The sequence below is a fragment of the Aquarana catesbeiana genome, linkage group LG05 (genome assembly GCF_042186555.1).
Source record: "Aquarana catesbeiana isolate 2022-GZ linkage group LG05, ASM4218655v1, whole genome shotgun sequence".
NCBI lineage: Eukaryota > Metazoa > Chordata > Amphibia > Anura > Ranidae > Aquarana > Aquarana catesbeiana.
Genome location: NC_133328.1, coordinates 345,500,875 through 345,518,465, shown reverse-complemented (window position 1 = coordinate 345,518,465; position 17,591 = coordinate 345,500,875). Strand labels below are relative to the sequence as shown.

At 42.2% G+C, this 17,591-nt stretch overlaps 1 protein-coding gene across 1 annotated transcript in view; it reads left to right on the top strand.

Annotated features, from left to right (window-relative positions):
• LOC141144827 (cadherin-9-like) overlaps positions 1 to 17,591 on the top strand; it is a 695,333-nt gene that overhangs the window by 415,826 nt on the left and 261,916 nt on the right. The gene's annotated exons all lie outside the window — the stretch shown is intronic.

Genomic DNA, 17,591 nt, shown 5'->3' with positions numbered 1-17,591 from the left:
TCCTTCCATTGCCACGCATACTATGAAGTAAAGATGCATTTTAAATTGTTTGTGCAAATGTCTCCTCTCAGTATGAAAATAATTGTATGTTTAGATTTGTGAGATTAAATCTGTTATACCTCCTCATTAGTGAAAACAGTTGTATCATGAAAATGTCCGTCTCTCCTAAAACAAGCTCCTTCAGTACTGAAAAGGCTATACAACTATGGTTTTAATGAAAGCTTTTTGGATGCCATCCATTTGTTGCTTAGATTCTACCTCTGTCTCCTGGAGAGATAACACAATGATTGTAGTTTTGTCTTTGTTTTTCCTGCCTCAACAGTCCTTATGAACTTTCATAGGAATCTTAGTCCTTAAGCTGGGACCAGCTGAATTTTCATCCATGTATGGGCAAGGAGGTTGTACAGAAGTAGGTCATCAGAGTTTCCCCACTCGAATAGTGCTGCAAACTATAGCCTGCAACATTGGAGGGATGGAGGCATTGGAGGGATGGAGTCAGTTTTTTTGTTCAACCACCTGGTTAAACAAAAAAAAAAAACTGACTCATCTATGGGCTGCCTTAGGTAGAAGAATGTGTGTTTTTTCTGATAGATCTGACAGATTACTTCTCAATACTTTCCCTATTACCATATGAGCAGATATACAATGTGTACCTGAGAAAACTAATATCTCATAGGGAGAAACAGTGTTGATCAATTCCAGTACTAAACAACCTCTTAAAATGAGGTTCTACAGGCAGAATCATCCTCTTCTCTTGCCTGTTGTATTGAGGATTACTGTGACCAGAGCGTGAATTGGTTTAAAGGCAATGTTCACTGTTTACACAAAATGGTCCATGCAAACAAGGGGAAGGTTAAAATGCACTGTCCCATTTTTCTAAATTTTGTTTAATGTAATTGGCATACATGTAGGCCTGTTCTGCCCCATCCACTTGCAGTCTGGCCAAAATACTGCAGTGTTGTCTACATTTCCACATCCTAATTAGTTTTCTGGAAACACCAGATGTTGGACACTTGCCCCCACCATTACGACAGTGTGCTTCCTTATTGAAAAGTCAAGCATGTGCCCCCACTTTCCCTATCCTAGGAAATCTGAGCCCAGCCACTGCAGCCATGGGAGACCCTTATCCAGACATGCACCCTGGGTGGCAATGAAAAGGAGGGCAGTGAGAGTGTAGCCCTCCTTCCTTTACTATACTAAGCCACTAGACTTTTAAAATTGAGAGGGTATACCTATGTGCAACACCCCCTCCCATTTGAATGAGTGGGATGGAGGCTGACATTTGCTCACAGATGGGACAAAGTTGTATATCACAATCTGTATGTATGTAAATGTATATGAGAATCCCCAAGTACTCACAATGAGAGAAATTGTATTTATCCATAGAGCAGCCTCAAAGTTTTATCCAATAAACCCAAACATTTTTAATAATTAATATTGTATGAGGGTGTAATATGTTACTCTTAGGTGCTGCAATATTGCTTATTAATACTTTTGTTACATTGTTTGGTTTAGAAGCTGTATATCTCATATTTTGAGGGTAGGCAAGGAATTATTCATAATTTTTGTTTTTATAATATGGGAAATGTTACTAGCATTCAGAACACACTGCAATAACAGGAAAAACAATCTGTTTTCAAGATATCAGTTCTGGGCACACCGAATTGCAAATATTGTCTTAGGAACATTTCTGTTTGCAGGTAACCTGGCCATAGATATGAGTGATTTTTTTGGACAAGCAAACAAAATTCCAACTTCCCACAATATCTTTTGGGTAAATCACTTCCTTCTGGGCAAGTCACAAAGAGCACTGTAGTCACACAAGCTTTCCATGTCACCCATGAAGCAATGTGAGAACCTGAAAAAAGGATCCTCCTACTCTACATTAGACATATGTTTCTGGTTTAAGTGGCCTCTAGGAAATGGTGTCACCTGGTTTAGGCTCTTACTAATGCATTTAGCCAATAGATGTTGTCAGGAGTGGTGTACTGATGTGATATTTGATGCCAAACATTCTATTTAACTATTCACTGAATCTGAGCAAACCAATGCCTTGGTAGCTGGATGTCAATATAACAGATATTAGTTATATTTGTTATATAGGGTTTGTTCACATACTGTATAATAATCCTAATTAACAGAGTGGTAGATATATTTTATCTCTGTTTTTTTCTTTTTTGTGTGTGTGTGTGTTTATTTGAACATCTACAAATCTGCTGCTGATAACAGTTGAATAAACCTGGTAGAATGGTAGTTACATGAAATAAAGGCCAGACTGCTGTGCCAGAATGTTGTGAATAAATGCCAGAATGCTGTGGGTAATAGCAGAAAACAACTGTTACCCACTCCAAAAAAATATTTAGGAGGGTAGAGGGTACATTCCCAAATACAAAGATAGCTAGTATTGATGCGAAAATAGTTTTGTGAGGACCCTTATTATGAAGTTTGTACTAATAGGCTTTGTTGTAAGCTATAATTTTAGCAGTTTGATCGTAAAGAAAAATGTTTTGGACTTGTTGAATTGCTGAAAACCTTACTGTCAGAGTCAAAATGAAAGTTACGTGTTGAAATTGTACAGGCAAGTTTGATAGAACTATTTTTCCTACGTTTTTGTTATTTGAAAAAAGGCTGGCTGTGTTTCTTTCACAAAAATACACATTAATACTGTTGTGAGAAATTGATAAAGGAAAGCCAAATACTGTGATCTTGCAACTGGAAAAGTACATGTACTGTTGTTACAGAGGACACATGAGTTAATGGCAGCTATAATTGGAGCCATCAATAACTGCAAAGTTAAAGTATCATTTCAGTAAAAAAAAAAAGGCCGCCTGTGAGAAAAGAAAAAAATTGCTTTTGTGTTTATTCCAGTGTCTAACATATTGCTTGAGCAAGCTGCATTGCAGATATTGTAAAGCTGCCCACCGCCATAGAAGGTAGTTTAGTTGAAGTTAGTGGTGAACAGCATGGTATGCCATTGGTGAGGACCACCTTTACACACCATGCTGCACTAGGCACACCTGATCACGATAATGGTACCCTTTTGTACAAGCTCCACACTTCATCTGGCATCATTTTAGTAAACTCTACTGCTAAGATGTGCTGCTGAAGACAACATTCTGTCTACTTTCTTTACAGCACACCAAATGTGAGAAAGGAGTAATAAATGCAAATCCCTTCTCATTGACCTACCTCTACATGAGTTACCCACTTCAGTCTATCATGAGTGATGCTGTCAAACTATCCACAACATACAAAACCATCCACTGCGCTTCCCCTAGTTACTCCATCAACCTAATCTCAAAATATCGAAAAGATTTGAGATGAAATATACTGGTGTGCAGGGACTGCCATCATCCTAAATGATACTAGAGGAGATGTATGCAACAAAGTGCATGTAAGGGGACGCCCCTTTGGATTTTAAAGGCAGCATAAGAGTAAGAAAAGTAGATAATGGTAAAAGGCAAAAACAATGCCAACTTTATTGTTGTACAAATATGGATAAAAGTGTCTAAGAGACAGGGCAAACATACAAAAAGTGTTCAATATCTTTACAAATACTTGAATGTAAACCATACAGAGCATTAGTTAATAATATCACCCGGTGCCATCGACCCCAGGAGACCAACCCAGTCAGAGTGGGTATAGTGGGGGTAGGTGGCTAGAAAATATATCCCGACATGTTTCGGAGAAGACCGTTGTCAAACTTGTATATTCCTTCTTCAGGGGAATTATTTTACATACAGGCGGGTGAAAAAATTTTTCTTGTCTCTGGAACATAAGTGTATACATAAATGAATAACATAGCAAGGAAAGACTATAAAATGGTCTATTCACTGGCCATTATTTATAGAGAGTAAGCAAAAACACAGTACTTACATGGTTAAACTCATGTCATAAATAAGAAACAGATAAAGGAATCATATGCTGGCTGTAGGGGTCCACCGTTGGCAAAGGAGGGGAAACCGTGGTGACACACAGAGCCGCAGGGGCACTTTCACAAGGGACGCCCAATCCTCCCTGTAGCAAACAGTGTCACCATTAGGGGGAAAGATTGCACATGGGGAAGAGGTAGAGAGGTATATATAAAAGCTATAAAGTATAATGTATATTACATACTATACTATATATAGTATAGTATAACATAATGTGGTAGCTAGCCATATAGGATACCAGGTCCCTGCAGAGCAAGATTCCTACCTTAGTTGTAAAAACAAAGCCGTCTGTTGCTGACAGTCCGGTGTCCGCCTAGAGAATGGCAAAAGACATCCGGGTGAGAGCAACAGAGTACCTTTATATAGGGACAATGAGCCAATTAAGTATGAATACTCATGTTGTTCACAGTTGTGTTCAAACACAGCTGAAAGAAACTAGTGGAAGGGTGTGTGATGGGCGGCCAATCCGAGTGCAGACAAAGAGGTCATCAACGCCGCCGCATCGACACATGCGGCGTACGTGGATGTACCTCAAAGGGCGTATCTCAGGCGTGACTGATTAGTCCAAAGTGAGTACAAATCACATAGAGGAGACACTTGTAAAACCTTAGGTACCTTTTCATGCGGTGGATGCCCCTATTGTCGGTACATAGACCGACGTAGAGACATCCACCTGCCTAATGGACGGCCTTTCCACCCAAAACACTTTATTAACTGTAAGACCCCGGGTGTGGTGTACTTACTCACCTGCGAGTGTGGACGCTATTACATTGGAAAGCCTATCAATCCCCTATGGAAGAGAATATACCAACATGTCTCAACAATTTCCAAACGGGATCCTGATGTAACCATTGGCAGACATATGGCCCTTGCACATCCCACTTCTTCCCACAATTTACTTTTTGGGACTCGATCATATACATTTCAATTCCAGGGGTGGGGACTTCAATAAAAATCTTCTGCAATGCGAACTCAGATGGATCTATAGTTTACGAGCCACCACGCCACCAGGACTAAATGAGGCCTTTAATTTCAGACCCTTTCTCCCAGGCTTTTCCTCTGGGGTCTGTGAACTTAATATGTGAACAATTGGTCCCCTTTCTAAATACTATTCATTTTGGTATATTTCTTGAATTATTTTTAATATATGTTATGTAACATATTTGTACTTTTACTCATTATTCATTGTAATTTTTTCTTTTATTGTATTTAGTATATTTTATATTTATACTTCATTCTTACTTTTCATTATGTATTATTGTTGTGTGTTTTTCTTTGTTTCATATCCTGACTGTCTTCTTCTATCTATCCACTAGATGGCGGGTTTGGGTCCCCTTGTTTTCCTGTGATGCCGCTTGTGCGCCGGCGGGCGGGCTTCCTTTGTGCAGACTGAGTTGGTTGGGGACACCCTCTCCCGTCCCTGGTTGGCTGCGCAAAGTGGAGCGTTCTTACGCTCTCACCATCATCTCCATGACGACTGGTGAAGCCCTCCCGCCGGTGGCGCGCTGGCGTGTGACGCCATCACGCCTCCTCTGGGCGTGGTTGCGCTGCGCGCCTCCACGCCTGAGATACGCCCTTTGAGGTACATCCACGTATGCTGCATGCGTCGATGCGGCGGCGTTGATGACCTCTTTGTCTGCACTCGGATTGGCCGCCCATCACACACCCTTCCACTAGTTTCTTTCAGCTGTGTTTGAACACAGCTGTGAACAACATGAGTATTCATACTTAATTGGCTCATTGTCCCTATATAAAGGTACTCTGTTGCTCTCACCCGGATGTCTTTTGCCATTCTCTAGGCGGACACTGGACTGTCAGCAACAGACGGCTTTGTTTTTACAACTGCTCTGCAGGGACCTGGTATCCTATATGGCTAGCTACCACATTATGTTATACTATACTATATATAGTATAGTATGTAATATACATTATACTTTATAGCTTTTATATATACCTCTCTACCTCTTCCCCATGTGCAATCTTTCCCCCTAATGGTGACACTGTTTACTACAGGGAGGATTGGGCGTCCCTTGTGAAAGTGCCCCTGCGGCTCTGTGTGTCACCAAGGTTTCCCCTCCTTTGCCAACGGTGGACCCCTACAGCCAGCATATGATTCCTTTATCTGTTTCTTATTTATGACATGAGTTTAACCATGTAAGTACTGTGTTTTTGCTTACTCTCTATAAATATTGGCCAGTGAATAGACCATTTTATAGTCTTTCCTTGCTATGTTATTCATTTATGTATACACTTATGTTCCAGAGACAAGAAACATTTTTTCACCCGCCTGTATGTTAAATAAATTCCCTGAAGAAGGAATATACAAGTTTGACTACGGTCTTCTCCGAACCATGTCGGGATATATTTTCTAGCCACCTACCCCCACTATACCCACTCTGACTGGGTTGGTCTGCTGGGGTCGATAGCACCAGGTGATATTATTAACTAATGCTCTGTATGGTTTAAATTCAAGTATTTGTAAAGATATTGAACACTTTTTGTATGTTTGCCCTCTCTCTTAGACATTTTATTCATATTTGTACAACAATAAAGTTGGCATTGTTTTTGCCTTTTACCATTATCTGCTTTTCTTACTCTTATGCTGCCTTTAAAATCCAAAGGGGTGTCCGCTTACATGCACTTTGTTGTATACATCTCCTCTAATCTCAAAATATAATGCCAAAGTTCCTATTTGCACCTTCCAAGACCTCCTGCTCCTTTCTCTTTGATCCCTCACCCCCTCCTCCCATGCTTGCCTCCAGGATTCTCCAAAGCCACTCCCCTTCTCTGAAATTCCCTACCTCAACCTTTCTAGGTATCTCCCATTATGTCTGGCTTTAGTCAATCCCTGAAAACTGTTCTCTTCATGGAAGCCTATCCCACTTATATCTAACAACTGGAAATTAAATGTATCCATCTGCTCTCCCCTCACAGTTTTATTTTTTGTATCAGTTGACCTTCTCTTTTAGATTGTAAGCTCACATAATCAGGGCCCTCTTAACCTCTTGACTTAAATTGTACTATAACCATACTGTCTCTCTTTATTGTGTAAAGCACTGCACAAACTATTGGTGAAATGCAGTATAAATCCTGTGTTATAATAATAATCATATTAACAGAAAGTGACTGAGGTGAATGTCCACAGTGCCCATGGATTGCTCAAGTAACTGATTGTATATTACCAAATGAGGCATATGGATTGAGCCACCGTCGGGGTGATCTATATGATGACCTATGACTGTAGCACTTTCTATGTGGGTAAGACCAAATGCCATTTTCACAAAAGTGTGCAAAGTCATGTACAGTTATATTACAGCAGCAATGGAAAGGTTGTCGCCCTATTAAGCTGACACATCAGCTTAAAACATAACTATGATAAATCAGTAATGAGGTTCATGGCATTGGATAGAGTTTGTGAGGACCCTAAGGGAGTGACTTTGTTGCTAGTTACAACACAAAACAGAATGGATACAATAGTTAAAAGCCACTTAACACCCAAGGTTTAACTATTTTTTTTTTTAATAAACTTTATTTGATTTTCAGAATACTGGTCATTTTTCTATATACACAATCACATATATCACAATATCTTCAACCCATTACCCCCTTAAACACCCCCTCCTACCCCCCCCTTACTCACATCCCTCTTTTTCCCTTATTGTGCCTCCTCTTCTTCCCAACCTCCACCTCTCGGCCCACCCCCTTTACCTATTCCTCCCATATCTCTGCATATTTCCTAGTTTCTTTAAATTCTATCCATTTTTCCCAGATGTTTGAGAAACTCTCTGTATGGCTTTCCCCTCTACTACTAAGATACTCAATTTTATATATATATATATATATATATACACAGTGCCTTGAAAAAGTATTCATACCCCTTGAAATTTTCCAGATTTTGTCATGTTACAACCAAAAACGTAAATGTATTTTATTGGGATTTTATGTGATAGACCAACAGAAAGTGGCACATAATTGTGAAGTGGAAGGAAAATGTTTTTCAACATTTTTTGCAAATAAATATCTGAAAAGTGTGGCGTGCATTTGCATTCAGCCCCTTTTACTCTGATACCCTAAACTAAAATCCAGTGGAACCAATTGCCTTCAGAAGTCACCTAATTAGTAAATAGAGTCCGCCAGTGTGTAATTTATGCTCAGTGTAAATGCAGCTGTTCTGTGAAGCCCTCAGATGTTTGTTAGAGAACCTTAGTGAACAAACAGCATCATTAAGGCCAATGAACACACCAGACAGGTCAGGGATTAAATTGTGGAGAAGTTTAATGCAGGGTTAGGTTATAAAAAAATATCCCAAGCTTTAAACATCTCATGGAGCACTGTTCAAGCCATCATCTAAAAATGGGAAGAATATGGCCCAACTTCAACTTACGAAGACATGGCCATGCACCTGAACTAACAGGCAAGGAGAGCATTAATCAGAGAAGCTGCCAAGAGTCCCATGGTAACTCTGGAGGAGCTGCAAAGATCCACAGCTCAGGTGGGAGAATCTGTCCACACTACAACTATTAGTTGTTAAAACATAGCCATGCTCATAAGCACCTGTGGCGTAAGACTTATGCCCCATGCACACGATCAAACTTTCAACAAAACCATTGATTTTTGTTCGAAGGATGTTGGCTCAAACTTGTCTTGCATACACATGGTCACACAAATGTTGGCCGACAGTTACAAACGTGGGATTGTGGTGATGTACAAGACGTATGACAAGCCAAGAAAAATGAAATTCAATAGCCAATGAGACTCCTACTGCTTGATTCCGAGCATGCGCGAACTTTCGTGCGTTGGACTTGTGTACACACAATCAGAAATTCCGACAACAAAGTTTTGTTGGCGGAAAATTTGAGAACCTGCTATCAAACATTTGTTGGCGGAAAGTCCGACAGCAAATGTTCGATGGAGCATACACACGGTCTGACTTTCCGACAACAAGCTCACATCCAACATTTCCCGTCAGAAAATCTGCGTGTACGTGGCATAAGTCTCAGAAAGATTTCAACTAATATAAATCTGCCCTCCAAAAATACAATTCCAGCCTCCTCACTGCCAAGCAGACCTATTTTATCACTCTCATTAACAACTTATCCCGTCCCCGTCAACTCTTCTCTACCATCAACTCTTTTTTTTGTCCTCCACTGCCTCCACCCACTAACTCACTCACTGCCCAGGAGATCGCCAATCACTTCAAACAGAAGATTGATATAATTTGCGAGGATAACTCTCCTGTTCTGATACCCTCCATGCTTTACACTTCATGCCCACAGGTACAATCATTACTTCCCTCTTTCAAGCTCACCACTATAGACAAGGCTGCTAAACTACTTGCTAATGTCCAGCTAATCCAGCTAACCACCTGCCCTCTGGATCCTGTTACCTCGCAAATGCTATGTTTACCCTCAGGCTCTATTCTACACTCTCTAACCTACATCTTCAACCTCTCCCTCTCCTCTGGCATCTTTCCCAACTCTCTAAAACATGCACTAGTCAGCCCCATACTTAAAAAGCCCTCACTGGACCCAACCAATCTTAACAACCTACACGCCATCTCCTTGCTCCCCTTTTTATCCAAACTCCTTGAGCGTCTGGTCTACAGTCCCCTTCAGTCTGGATTTCGTCCCCAACACCCCTCAGAAACTGAGCTCCTAAAACTAACAATCTACTAACAGCCAAAACCATTGGACACTATTCTGTACTCCTACTCCTGGACTTTTCTGCTGCCTTTGATGCGGTTGACCACCCCCTCCTCCACGAAAAACTCCATGCCTTTGATCTCCGTGACTCTACTCTTCGCTGGTTCTCTTCCCACTTATCCAACCGCACCTTTAGTGTTACTTACAATTCTGCTTCCACCTTTCTTCTTATTTTCTCTGTTGGGGTCCCCCCAAGGTTCTGTTCTTGGACCTCTCATATTTTCCTTGTCAAAAGAAGTTTATTGAGTATACAATGTTATAAAGATACATAAAGTAAGTTTACAAGGATCTATAAAGTAAGCTCATTGTTTTACAGTAGGGTTTCTATAGGTAAATATAATGAAATTTCAAATATTAAACATTGGGTTTACGTAAACCTAAATTAAAGATATATATCATTTCCTTAGTTACTTTTGTAGGTATTTAAATGATTTATACCTACTATACATATTGTTTACAAGTAGAGTGTATATAGGTCAAATAAATTCTGATAATGAGCTTTAATCGTAAGGTGGAGAAAAGGAAAGAAAAAGAAGAAAAAGGGTTGAAAGGTAGAGGTATGGTCCACAAGGTTGTCCCGCTCGTCAGTTTATTATTCTTTTTAGTTCTCTTTGAAGCCTTAGAATGGGTGTCTCTGTAAGTCATTTAATCTGTTACCATGGCAACAGGACAGAGTCATTGAAGTTTGACAGGAACTGTTGTTTTATCCAAGGATGCCAAAGTTTTTCAAATTTTGGAATTTGATTTTGATCGATGGCTACCATCTTAGCATGGGACATTGTATTATTCATTCTGTGAATTGTTTCTGCTAGTACCAATGTAGGAGATTTCCATGCCTTGGCCACTGTTTGTTTTGCAGCCGTTATTAGTTGGATCATAAGTTTGAATTGAGAGAGTGTTAACCATTCCGGTTTTAGATTAAGTAAAGTTAAATATGGATCTGGTTGTATTATTTTTTTAAATATTTTAGATGCAATCACGAAGACTTCCTTCCAGAAGGTTTGGATTACTGGGCACGTCCACCATATGTGTAAGGACCTCTCATATTTTCAATCTACACCACCTTCCTGGGTCAGCTGATAGCTTCCCATAACTTCCAATACCATCTCTACACTGGTGACACCCAAATCTATTTCTCTCCCCTCAGCTCACTCCCTACGTCTCCTCACGTATCACTAATTTACTAACAGATATATCAGTCTGGATGTCACACCACTTCCTCAAACTCAATCTATCCAAAACCAAATTTATAATTTTTCCTCCCCCACGTGCCCCCTCCCTTGATCTCTCTGACAAAAATGAATGGCACAACTGGGGGGGGGCATGGCTACCGCGCTGCTGTATGGACGGCTGATCTGCTAGCTCTGCTCCAGCAACGGGAATCCAGACCGACCCCATCAGCACCAGTGTCCTGCTAAAGTACCGCACTACTCCCGGAGATGACCCGCAAACGACAAAACACATCGCTGCCAAAGAAACTCCTAAAGACCGCAGCACTATCCAAGATGGTGCCACCAGCTGCTCTCCGGTCTCATCAGATAGATCACCCTCTGCCACACCAAGCCCGAGCTCCAGGATGGGCTCACAACAACACTCCCCTGATAACTTCACTCCGCTCTCCTGCAGCCCAGCCAAATCCAGGCCCCGCATGTCTGCTGACTCTCACAGCCACAAGGTGAGTGCATGCCAGGGATCCATGGAAGACACGAGGGAGCTGACAGACACAATTAACTCCTTCCCCACTGCCAACCAGCCCCTCTCTGACACAACACTAAAGGACATGCTGGTCTCCCTGCGCAGTTCCCTGCATGCAGACATGATGGAGTGTATGAGGAACTTTAAACCTGAAGTGGGAGAGTTAGGAGGCACAGTGGATTATGTTGAAAAAAAGATGGGTGAATATGCAGCCTCATATAACACGTTAGTAGATGCACACAATGATCAGTCAGATGAGGTGACCTGGCTTAAAGCAAAGGTTGCTGACCTCGAGGACAGATCACGCAGAAATAACGTGAAGATGCGCCGTATCCCTGAAACCATCCAACCTGCACAACTTTGCCAATATGCCCAAGAATTTATGTCGGCTTTCCTACCATCATTACCCTCTTCAGAATTGGTCATTGATAGAATACATCATCTATCCAAACCGTCACATCTCCCGGATAACATTCCCAGAGACGTTTTGATGCGGGTATTTCTTCCATGTGAAGGAACAATTTATGCTAGCCTTTCGGAAAAATGCACAACCCCCTGAGCAATACTCTGCTGTCCAGGTTTTTGCAGATCTTTCACAGTATACTATGCAGAAACGCAAATCATTGATAACTGTGATCAAAGCACTGCGTAACCATATCATTGTATACCGGTGGGGCTATCCAACAAAACTCACGATTACCCGAGAAGGCAAATCCTCAGTGATCTTGAGCCTAGAGGAAGCCTAGTGCTGCTGCGCTCATGGGATATTCTACCAGAACAAACTCCTGAAGGATCCACCTCCACTTCTAGGTTAGACACCCAGAATGAGTGGCAGGTTGTGTCACACAAAAAGAAAACAAATAAACGTAATGCCTAATCACCTTGAATGTAACAAACTACCCAAAACCACAAGATTCCTGATACACTATGGAGCTCACAGCCCACAAAGTTCCCCTCCTTGAGTAATGTGCAGTATATCTGCCACCAGATCCCGGATGGAATCTATCTTTTTAAATTACCGTTTTTTTTTGTTTGTTTTTTGACTTTCTTCTTTCAATTTACTCCACTTCCTACTTCATACCCTACCCCGTCCAGGATGGAAAACAAGTTCACACACGAGAAGATGACTTATTCTTCACCAGCGCTCACAATCCACCAACTGAGAATTCTGGAGACCTACCCTGGACTTCCTAAGGTACTGTTATCACTCCCTCCCACATATAAGAAATGGCAGTAAACGTGACTTCCTTCAATGTTCATGGCCTGAACCACCCTGCCAAAAGAGCCTCAGTCTAGAAGGAAGCTCTTAGACTACATTCTGATATCTTGTGTATACAAGAGACACATTGGGTAGCCTCGGCTGTCCCCAACTTCTACCATAAGAAATTCCCTCACATATTTCATGCCTCAGCTTCTAAAAAACATAACTGTGTTTTTATTGCCATCAGGGACTCTGTGGCCTTCTCCCTGCAGGAGACCCACGTAGACCCTGAGGGACCCTGAGGGATGCAACCTGATTTTGGTTTGTGAAATTAACAATAGCCTCTACACAATCATAAATCTATATGCACCTAACACCCACCAGCTTCGCTTTCTGAAAAAGACCGCAAGGTCAACTTAATTAAGCAAGGTGCAGTCATAATGTGTGGTGATTACAACATGTCAGTAGACTACAAGATGGTCACCACCTCTAAGGCACAACATCCTCTACCTTCACTACAACCCTTGCTCCATGCTGAAGAGATGTACGATGCCTGGAGGTGTCAACACTCTAATGAACGGGACTACACCGTCCATTCCTCCAGCCACAATTCGCACTCCCGCATAGACTTAATTTTGGTAGACAGAACTCTGTTACAAAAGATCTCCTCCTCTACCATCCATGATATCACGTGGTCAGACCACGCTCCTGTCTCTGTTACAGTAGACAAGAAACACACAACAGCTCCAGCCCACATTTGGTGAGCTAACCCTCGCCTATTCCATCAACCCTCACAAGTTGCCCTTATAACCAAACACCTAAATGAATACTTTGCTCTTAATGCTCATTCTGTGACCAACCCATTTACTGTGTGGTGTGCTCATAAAGCATATATTAGAGGCATTTTACTTCAAATGTGTTCGCGGGCAAAGAGGCAGAGGACACAAAGACTAGACGCCCTCCTAACAGATATCAGACTCCTAGAGTCCCAAAACAAAAGCTTATCCGATACTTCCACAGCAAACAAACTAACTAAAACATGTTCAGATTGAAGGGTCATGCTTATAGAACAGTATGACAAACACATTCAGTCTCTCAAGTTAAACCATTATACCTCTGGCAACCGAGCTGGAAAATTTCTTGCCCAGAGACTAAAAGATCGTAAAACACAAATGAAAATTCCCTTTCTAATTCGTAATTCAGACAATAGCAAAATATTCAACCCAAAAGAGATAGCAAACACTTTCGCTGAATACTATTCCTCCCTCTATAATCTAAAGGAAGACCCCAATACTCCACAACCCTCAGATGATGCCATTCAAACTTTCTTGGCAGATCCCTCACTCCCCTCTCTCTCACACCCACAACTAGAGTCTCTTAACTCACCTATCACAGAGACTGAGATCCGAAAGGCGATAAAAACTCTCCCCAGTGGTAAATCTCCAGGCCCAGATGGATTACCAAATGGCTACTACAAAACCTTTCATGAAGCCCTCTCACCTACACTGAAGGAGATCTACTCCGAAGCAATGTCCTCTGCCTCGTTTCCCGCTGAAATGCTCAAAGCATACGTTGTTACTAGGGATGAGCTTTGAGTTCGAGTCGATGTTTGACTCGAACATCGGCTGTTCGCCAGTTCGCCAGACAGCGAACAATTTGGGGTGTTCGCGGCAAATTTGAAAGCCGCGGAACACCCTTTAAAAGTCTATGGGAGTAATTAAAAGTGCTAATTTTAAAGGCTTATATGCATGGTATTGTCATAAAAAGTGTTTGGGGACCTGGGTCCTGCCCCAGGGGACATGGATCAATGCAAAAAAAAGTTTAAAAACGGCCGTTTTTTCAGCAGCAGTGATTTTAATAATGCTTAAAGTGAAACAATAAAAGTGTAATATTCCTTTAAATTCATACCTGGGGAGATGTCTATAGTATGCCTGTAAAGGGGCACATGTTTCCCGTGTTTAGAACAGTCTGACAGCAAAATGACATTTCAAAGGAAAAAAGTCATTTAAAACTACTTGCGGCTATTAATGAATTGCCCGTCCGACAATACACATAAAAGTTCATTGATAAAAACAGCATGGGAATTCCCCACAGGGGAACCCCGAACCAAAATTATTAAAAAAAATGATGTGGGGGGGTCCCCCTAAATTCCATACCAGGCCCTTCAGGTCTGGTATGGATATTAAAGGGAACCCTGTCCAAAATAAACAAAAAAATGACGTGGGGTCCCCCAAAAATCCATACCAGACCCTTGTCCGAGCACACAACCTGGCAGGCTGCAGGAAAAGAGGGGGGACAAGAGAGAGCCCCCCCTCCTGAGCCATACCAGGCCACATGCCCTCAACATTGGGAGAGTGCTTTGGGGTAGCCCCCAAAACACCTTGTCCCCATGTTGATGGGGACAAGGGCCTCATCCCCACAACCCTTGCCCGGTGGTTGTGTGGGTCTGCGGGCAGGGGGCTTATCGGAATCTGGAAGCCCCCTTTAACAAGGGGACCCCCAGATCCCAGCCCTCCCCTCTGTGTGAAATGGTACCCCTACCATTTCACAAAAAACTGTCAAAAATGTTAAAAATGACAAGAGATAGTTTTTGACAATTCCTTTATTTAAATGCTTCTTCTTTCTTCTATCTTCTTTCTTCTATCTTCTATCTTCCTTCGGTTTCTTCCTTCATCTTCTTCTTCTTCTGGTTCTTCTGGTTCTTCCTCTGGTGTTCTCATCCAGCATCTTCCTCCATGGCGTCTTCTTCCCTTCTTCTCCTCGGGCTGCTCCGCATCCATGATGGCATGGAGGGAGGCTCCCGCTGTGTGACGCTTCTCCTCTTCTGACGGTTCTTAAATAACGGGGGTGGGACCACCGGTGACCCCGCCCCCTCTGACGCATGAGGACTTGACAGGGACTTCCCCGTGGCATTCCCCGTGATGTCAGAAGGGGGTGGGGTTACATAACGGGATTGTAAAAAACTGTCTCTTGTCATTTTTAACATTTTTGACAGTTTTTTTGTGAAATGGTAGGCCCTCACCATTTCACACAGGGGGAGGGCCAGAATCTGGGGGTCCCCTTGTTAAAGGGGGCTTCCAGATTCCGATAAGCCCCTCGCCTGCAGACCCCCACAACCACCGGGCAAGGGTTGTGGGGGTGAGGCCCTTGTCCCCATCAACATGGGGACAAGGTGTTTTGGGGAGCTACCCCAAAGCACCCTCCCAGTGTTGAGGGCATGTGGCCTGGTACGATTCAGGAGTGGGGGCGCTCTCTCGTCCCCCCTCTTTTTCTGTGGCCTGCCAGGTTGTGTGCTCTGATAAGGGTCTGGTATGGATTTTTGAGGGGACCCCACGCCATTTTTTTTTAATTTTGGAGCGGGGTTCCCCTTAAAATCCATACCAGACCTGAAGGGTCTGGTATAGATTTTGGGGGGGACCCCACGCCATTTTTTTTAAAAATTTTGACCGGGTTTCCCCTTAATATCCATACCAGACCTGAAGGGCCTGGTATGGAATTTAGGGGACCCCCATGTCATTTTTTTTTTAATTTTGGTTCGGGGTTCCCCTGTGTCGTATCAATAAACTTTTATGTGTATTGTCGGACCGGCAAGTTATTAATAGCCGCGAGTAGTTTTAAATGACTTTTTTTCCTTTGAAATGTCATTTTGCTGTCAGACTGTTCTAAACACGGGAAAAATGCACCCCTTTACAGGCATACTATAGACACCACCCAGGTACGAATTTAAAGGAATATTACACTTTTATTGTTTCACTTTAAGCATCATTAAAATCACTGCTCCCGAAAAAACGGCCATTTTTAAAACTTTTTTTGCATTGATCCATGTCCCCTGGGGCAGGACCCAGGTCCCCAAACACTTTTTGTGACAATAACTTGCATATAAGCCTTTAAAATTAGCACTTTTGATTATTTATGTTCGTGTCCCATAGACTTTAACAGTGTTTGGGTGTTCGAACAAATTTTTTGCCTGTTTGCAAGTTCTGGTGCGAACCGAACAGGGGGGTGTTCGGCTCATCCCTAGTTGTTACTATCCCAAAGCCAGGTAAAGACCCCAATACACCAGTCAACTTCAGACCTATTTCTCTATTAAATACAGGCGTAAAGCTATATGCCAAAATCCTGGCCCACAGACTTCTGTCAATCTTGCCATCTATGATTGGGCCTGACCAAACAGGTTTCACCAGGGGCAGGCAAGCATCAGATGCCACAAGGAGAGTCTTTGATATCATACATTATGCTGGATCCTGTCGGGTGCCTTCTCTGCTGCTCTCCTTGGACACGGAGAAGGCATTCGACAGGGTCCATTGGGGATACATGACTCAAACACTCAAAAAATGTAGATTCTCAGGCCCTTTCTGCTATCTTAGCTTTGTACTCCTCCCCATGTGCACAGGTATACACATCAAACATTCTTTCTCTCCCCTTTTCCATTATCAATGGCACCAGGCAGGGGTGCCCTTTATCCCCCTCAATTTTTAACCTTCTTATAGAACCCCTAGCCGAAAAAATTAGAGCACACCCAGGTACACCAGTATTCTCCCTTTTAGGTAAATCCCATAATATTAATCTTTTTGCAGATGACAACATTCTTCTTCTAACTTCACCACACGCATCCCTACAACATGCCCACAATATTCTCAACATATTTAGTCAAGTATCTTACTATAAGGTTAACTTTACAAAATCCCTAGTACTGGGTCTGAATCTCTCCCCCATTCTCTAGTCTCATCTACAAAACAGCTTCCCCTATACGTGGAATGCACACAGCAATCCTTATCTAGGATTACAAATTACTGCTGATCCCTCGAAACTAGCAGATTCCAACTTCAACAAACTTACCAAAGAAACAAAGCGTTTAGCCAATGTAGAACTAACCTGGTCGGGCCATCTAGCATCCTTTAAAATGCTCCTTCTCCACCAAATATTATATGTATTTCATGCATTACCCATCCCACTTAAAAACACCCACCTTAAGTCGCTAAACTCCCTTCTCAAACAATACATCTGGGGACCTAGGAGACCTATATGCGCTAAAGCCCTCTTGATTAAGCATAGATCAGT